Source organism: Mustela nigripes, chromosome 2 (assembly GCF_022355385.1).
Source record: "Mustela nigripes isolate SB6536 chromosome 2, MUSNIG.SB6536, whole genome shotgun sequence".
Lineage (NCBI taxonomy): Eukaryota > Metazoa > Chordata > Mammalia > Carnivora > Mustelidae > Mustela > Mustela nigripes.
The window spans coordinates 26,359,309-26,366,518 of NC_081558.1; positions in this window are offsets into that span (position 1 = coordinate 26,359,309).

Consider the following 7,210-nt stretch of genomic DNA (forward strand, 5'->3'; position numbering starts at 1 on the left):
GCTGGGACGTCCCATAGCTTCCTGGAAGGCAGTAGGGCACCGTCGTTCAGAGTTAGGCTCTGGAGTCAGGGTGCTCCTGTTTCACAGAGTGTGTGAGGATTACGTGTGGTGACAGACATAAAACCCTTGCTCGGTACATGGGGCAGTTACTGTTGTGATTATCGTTGTTGTTACTGGAGAAGTTTTGCATTCTGGAGGCTCCAGTGGATTCCCTCTGGTCCTAACCAACTTGGGGTCACATGGCTGGTCAGCGTCTAGGCCAGCAAAGGTGCAAACCTCCCACTCCTAGAGAACAGGGGCCCCTCTGAGACCTCATAAAGCCCAGCCAATCACGTCCTAACTGTCCTCATGTACTTCTCGATGGGTTTCTGTAGTCAACAGTGTTCCCAGTTTAGACTCTCGGGATACCGAGGAAAAATGCTCTGCGTGAGCTCTAAACCCTTCCCTCCCTTCAATTAAAGACCTACCCAGGGCCTCTGGAGGGAGGACTGACCTCCAGCTATTTTGGAAGAGCCTATCTCCTATCAGGAGCTGATTTTGGTCGGAGCAGAGAGTGTATTTACGGTCCAAAGTCTGCTCCAAAGTAAACACATCATCACATTCCTCACAGCCTGTAACCTCCACAGGGAGCAGCTCTGGCCATCATGGCGCAAGGGTGATGAGGAAATCTTATCTGACTCCATTTCAGCAGGATCCCACCTAGTTCACGCTTGGTGGGGGACACGGGGGAGAGAAAGGAACAGATCCTCTTAACGTTGAATACAAGAGCACGTTCACTGCAGTTACTCTCTGCAGTGATGGGCAGGGGAGACTAGATTTAGGAGACAAACATGTTACGTAGTCAAAGCACACATTTTTATGTGGGTGTGCCTTCAAATGTATCCTTACTGCTTTTTTCTGCCCCCAAAGTAAAAGACTTCTCTTTTCTGTCCTTTTCTTTCTCTCTCTTCTTTCTTTTTCTTTTTTTTTTTAGGATTTTATTTATTTATTTGAGAGAGAGAGAGAGAGAGAGAGCGAGCATGAGTGGGGGAGGGGTGGGGAGAGGCAGAAGGAGAGGGAGAAGCAGACTCCCTGCTGAGCAGGGGACTTCGTTTTTGTTTTTTGTTTTTTTTTTAAGATTTTATTTATTTATTTGACAGAGAGAGATTACAAGTAGACAGAGACGCAGGCAGAGAGAGAGAGGAGGAAGCAGGCTCCCCGCTGAGCAGAGGGCCCGATGCGGGACTCGATCCTAGGACCCTGAGATCATGACCTGAGCCGAAGGCAGCGGCTTAACCCACTGAGCCACCCAGGCGCCCCTGAGCAGGGACTTCTGCATGAGCCAAAGGCCAATGCTTAACTGACTGAGCCACCCAGGTTCCCCTCTTTGTCTTTTCTTTCTCTTCCTCTTTTTTTTGTTTTTAAGATTTTGTTTATTCATTCATTTGTCAGAGAGAGAGAAGAAAAAAGCATGGGCAGGGGGAGGGGCAGAGGGAGAAGCAGGCTCCCGGCTGAGCAGGGAGCCCGGTGCCAGGACCCTGGGATCCTGACCTGAGCCAAAGGTTAACCAACTAAGCCACTCAGGCGTCCCTTCCTTCCTTTCTCTTTTTTTTTTTTTTAAAAGATTTTATTTATTTATTTGACAGAGAGAGATCACAAGTAGGCAGAGAGGCAGGCAGAGAGGGAGAGAGGAGGAAGCAGGCTCCCCGCTGAGCAGAAAGTCCAATGCAGGGCCTGATCCCAGGACCCTGAGACCATGACCTGAGCTGAAGGCTTTAACCCACTGAGCTACCCAGGTGCCCCTCTTTCTTTTTCTTTTTTAACAGTAAACCGCACATATGTGGAGTTTACAATTTGGTGTGTTTATACCTCCCCCCTCTACATATACACACATGCACATACACATTAATGAAACTATGCCTACAATCAAAACGGGGAGGCTTTGGATCACGCCTAAAGGTTTCCTCGTTCTCTTTTGTAATCTGTCCTTCCCTTCTCTCCTCACCTACCACCAACAGCCAGACACACACCGACCCGCTCTCCGTCATTCTATGTGTTTGCATTTTCTAGACTTTTATAGAAGTGGAATCACACGGTATGTATTCTTTTTCCGTCTGGCTCCTTTCACTTAGCCTAATGCTTTTGAGACTCAGCTATGTTGTTAGGGATATCTGTACGTCCTTCCTTTTTACTGCCCAGCGCTACCAGGTCCATTGTACAGATGCAGGGCACTGAGTTCATCCATTCACCTGTTAATGGACCTTTGGGTTGTGTCAAGTTTTGGGTAAATAAAGCTGGTACCCATGAACATTCAAGTACAAGTCTTTTTACAGACACAGGCTTTTACTCCCCTTGGTTAATTACCTAGGCATGGAAAGCCTGGATCATATGGTTGGTATAGGTTTAACTTTTTAAAGCAACTCCTTTCCAAAGTGAGTTGTGCCATTTTACATTCCCACCAATAATGTCTGTCTCAAAACATGAGAGACGCATTTAAAGTAGAAAGAAAATCCTTTCAGGCAGAAAGTAAAAGTTCTTATAATACCACCTCCTAGTGATTGCCTGGTTAACTGTTCCCTATAAATCCTTCCAGGGCTCTGTGTTTTCTTTATCCACATACGGAATCCAGCTGAGACACAGAGGTGCCCTGGGCGGGCCAATCATCTGGTATCCTGTCAACTTGATATTTTAAAAACAGTTGTCCAAAATTTACTGAGGCAGGATGTGGAGAAACCAATTTTTCTGTTAATAAAATAGATCATTCCTCTTTGTTTTCAAAATAAAGGATTTATTACACACAGAGAATGAAACCCGACTTTTAAACTTATTTGGAATGATCCTGGAATTGTAGCTGTCGAAGCAGTCTGCTCCTTGGTGCCTGTATTAAAGGGCACATGAGGGGTCTTTGGGTGGCTCAGCCATTAGGCATCTGCCTTCAGCTCAGGTCATGATCTCAGGGTCCTGGGATTGAGCTCCATGTCAGATTCTCTGCTCAGCGGGGAGTCTGCTTCTCCCTCTCCCTCTCTGTTTTCCCTCTCTCCCCCAAATAAATAAATAAAATCTCTTTAAAAAATAAAAACTATAGGGGCACCTGGGTGGCTCAGTGGGTTAAAGCCTCTGCTTTCGGCTCAGGTCATGTTTGGTCCCAGGGTCCTGGGATCGAATTCCCGCGTCGGGCTCTCTGCTCAGCGGGGAGCCTGCTTCCTCCTCTGTTTCTGCCTGCCTCTCTGACTACTTGTCGTCTCTGTCTGTCAAAAAAATAAATAAAATCTTTAAAAAAGATAAATAAAAATAGAATAAAAATAAAAACTATAAATGGTACATTATTCAAGTGACATAGTCACAAACTGCAAGGTCTCAGGGCAGCACGTGGCTCTGACCAAGGATAAGCTGACATGACCAAAGACCTGGGAGAACTGTCACCTGGCTGGACTCTGGCTTAGTGGCACAGACAAGAGTTGCCCCTAGTGTTGAATAGAGTGTTCCAATTTCCCCCAGAGGATGCTGTTTCTCCCTGACCACTGATTACAGGAGGGCAGCCCTGGGTGAAAACAGGAATTAACTGGCACCATGTTTTGCTCTAGGCCTGTGCGACTTGGGCTCCCCTTCAAGACTGGTACCCTGCCGGGCTGCCTGGGCTCATCAGCTCTGTGCATATATTAACACATAGTAGTGTTATTATTTTTTTTAAAGATTTTATTTATTTATTTGACAGACAGAGATCACAAGTAGGCAGAGGCAGGTGAGTTGGGGGCAGGGAGCAGGCTCCCTGCCGAGCAGAGAGCCCAATGCGGGGCTTGATCCCAGGACCCCGGGATCACGACCTGAGCCAAAGGTGGAGGCTTAACCCACTGAGCCACCCAGGCGCCCCAGTAGTATTATTTTTATTTTAAAAATAAACAGATTGAATTGTACGAGTTCACGTTGGTCTGGGACTTGCTTTTCTTTTTCCCCACTAAACAATACAATTGAAATCTTTTCCTATCGGCTTAGGGAGATTCATCACACCCTTCGGTAAAAAGTACAAGGTAGTCTGATGGGCGAACTGTAATGCAGTCCTTAGCGACTGTAATGAGCGTGTGAATCCCCTTGGGGGATCTCATTAACCTGCAGGTCGTGATTCAGTGGGTCGGGGTGGCCCCTGAGATTCCGCATGTTCCCAGGTGCTGACCAAGCTGCTGGAGGGACCAGACTTTGTGAAGCAAGTCTATACGCATGTGAGGGACCCAGCTGTGAGCAACCTTTGGGATGCAACAAACATCCTTGAGTATCCAAAAGGAGCCCTAGCACTAGGCTTTCCCAGCCAGAAGCCCTCAGAAACCCTGACACTAACTGTGACCGTGAGCAGGTCCCTCCTCCCTGGCAATTCAGTGACCGGTCACAAACGTTTAAACCCTTGGTATGAAGATAAACGGTCCCTGTCCTTGAGTGCTCTGAGAGTCAGAATTTTAATCCTGGTGTGCAGGGAACTGGGGGAGAGAAGAGTCCACCAGATAAGAATGGAAACGGCTTTGTCAGCTGTCCTGCCGACGACAAAGGCCGTTCTGTTCCAGCTGGAAGGCGGTCTAGGTTTGCCAGGTGAGCAGTGGCGAGACAGGGTTTTCTTTAGCAGAAAAACGCTCTGTGGCCATTTGTCTGCACTTTTAAAAAAAACAAACCAGACCCACACATAAATCTTCCAAAGAAGCCGGCCAAACTAGGTGGAGGAAGAGAGCCCAATCATTTGCAAATTTTTTTTTTTTTTTTTTTTTTGGTGATTGTAGCAAGTGGGGTGGGGGTGGGGCATGCTCCGGGTGAGGTCCGCCTTGGGCTGGAAGGCTTAGAGAGAGAGAATCCAGGCCACTGCAGAATGAACACCCAGATGTCCAGTGAATGGTGGTCACCGCCTTCATTCCTTTACCAGCGGGAGGCAAACTGCTTCTGGTCAGGGCTGTGGCCTCCGAGGGACTGAGAGCTCAGATTCCGAACTGACCTCTGGAGCTGGCTTAACCGGGGTTTGAATCCAGACTCTGGCACCGAATACCAAAGGGACCTGAGCGAGTGATCCGATCTTCTTTTGCAGCCTCGGTTTCCCTGTTTGTAACACGGGGATGATAATAATAGCACCAAGCTCACAGAGTTCTTGCAAAGATCAAAAAAGATAACTCTCAGACAGGAGAGGCTTGGGCACTCCAGGGAGCGCTGCACCTGTAGGATTCAAGGAGAGGAAGTCGATAAAATCAGTCATGGGGCCCAGGGTGTGAGTCCGGGAAAGACCGGCTTTCACGAACGCTCTGTCCATTCTGGGCTCCACCTTAGTGGGTGGGTGAGTGCGAGAGCGGGGTGCCTTCTCTGAGCAGCCTGCCTACCAGCACCCCCACCTTACTTCAGGTCAGAGCTGGCTGATCCTTCAAACTGATCCTTCAAACTGATCCTTGGCACCTCTTGTGGGGGGAAGACCTGCTCCCCCAGGCCCCCCCCCCCCAACCATAGACCCAGGATCTCTGCAGCCTTCCCACCTCTCCAGCTGCTGCTGAAAAAACTCCTCTTTGGAGGCAGAGCAAATACTCTCAGTTAGGGTTTCTTTCTCCTTCTTTACAGCGGGGTGTGGACATCGGGTGTAAAATTACAACCGAGAAAGCCCCCACCCTGGGGCAAAGATGCAACTGGGGAGGAGGGGTTCATTTCGCAAGTCCTAGTTCTCCATCTCTGTTCCCTTCGGAAACTTTCAGTCTCTGCTCTTTGATGTCCCCTGGTACCATAATCACGGCACTATCATGACATTATCATATGATAATCATGGTAATAATAGCAGTGGTTCTCTCACAGGTACATGCTAAGTGCTTTACCCATGGCTTCTCATTCGTCAGAACATCCCATCCTCCGAGGTGTATGGTTAATGTAGGTTACAGACAAGGAAACAAAGTCAGGGGCAGTCCCAGTCCCCTGCACTCAGTCCTGACTTTTGTCTTCTTAGCCCTTCCTGAAGATCTAGTCTGTCACTCTGTGACCTTAGGCATAGGATTATTCTTCTCAGCTCCTTTCCTTACCTATAAAATGGAAATAACATCATCACTTGGGTGGCTCAGTCATTTAAGCATCTGCCTTCAGCTGCGGTCCTGATCTCAGGGTCGCAGGATTGAGTCCTGCTTCAGGCTCTGCATTCAGCAGGGAGTCTGCTTCTTCCTCTGCCCCTGTCCCTCCCCCTGCTTGTGTGATCTCTTGCTCTCTCTCCCTCATTCTCGCAAATAAAATAAAATAAAATAAAATAAAATAAAATAAAATAAAATAAAATAATTAATAGAGGCGCTGAGTGGCTCAGTCGCTTAAGCATCTGCCTTTAGCTCAGGTCATGATCCTGGGATCCTGGGATCGAGCCCCGCATCAGGCTCCCTGCTCAAAGGAGAGTCTGTGTCTCTCTCTTTCCAATTGCTGTTCCCTCTGCTTGTGCTCTCTCTGTGTCAAATAAACAAATAAAATCTAAAAATAAATAAATAAATAGTAACATCACCTGGGGTTGTTCTGATGATTAAATGAGGAAATGGCAGCACTCAGGAAATGGAAGTTTTTGTTATTATTGATTATTTTACTATGTTTGCTCTTAGTAATATCCTGACATGCTACCATAGCTGGGGACCCCAGGATGCCAAGAAAGCCCAAAGTGCAGGTTCACCTGGGACCCCTTTCACAGAGCTGGGCTTCCTGAAATGTCGAGGTGGGTTTCACATAGAGGGTGAGGTCCTAAGGTCAGGACCCTGGTAAGAGTGTTACGGGTCTCCCGTGTATTAGTGGGTTTCTTTCATATAAAGTATCTCTCTATATCTGCATTGTTCAATCTGGTAACTCTCAGTAAGTAGCCCAAGGCAGCTCTTGAGCACTGGCAATGTGCCTAGTGTGAATTCAGACCTGCTGTAAGTGAGGCACCTGGGAGGTGTGCTCAGCTGACCCTCTGACTCTTGGTTTCAGCTTGGGTCATGATCTCAGGGTTGTGGATCAATCCCAGCATCAGGCTCTGTGCTTAGCAGGGCGTCTGCTTCAGATTCTCTCTCTCCCTCTCCCTGTCCCGCTTGTGATCACAACCTGAGCCGAAGGCAGACGCTTAACAACTGAGCCACCCAGGCACCCCTCACCTGTTTCTTTATAAGTGACGTTTAATTAGTAACTGTTAAGCATTACTAGAAAATTAGAGATCATAGTGTGGCTCTCATTATATCTTCATTGGACTGTACAGACTCTTAGGTCTTAAACCCCA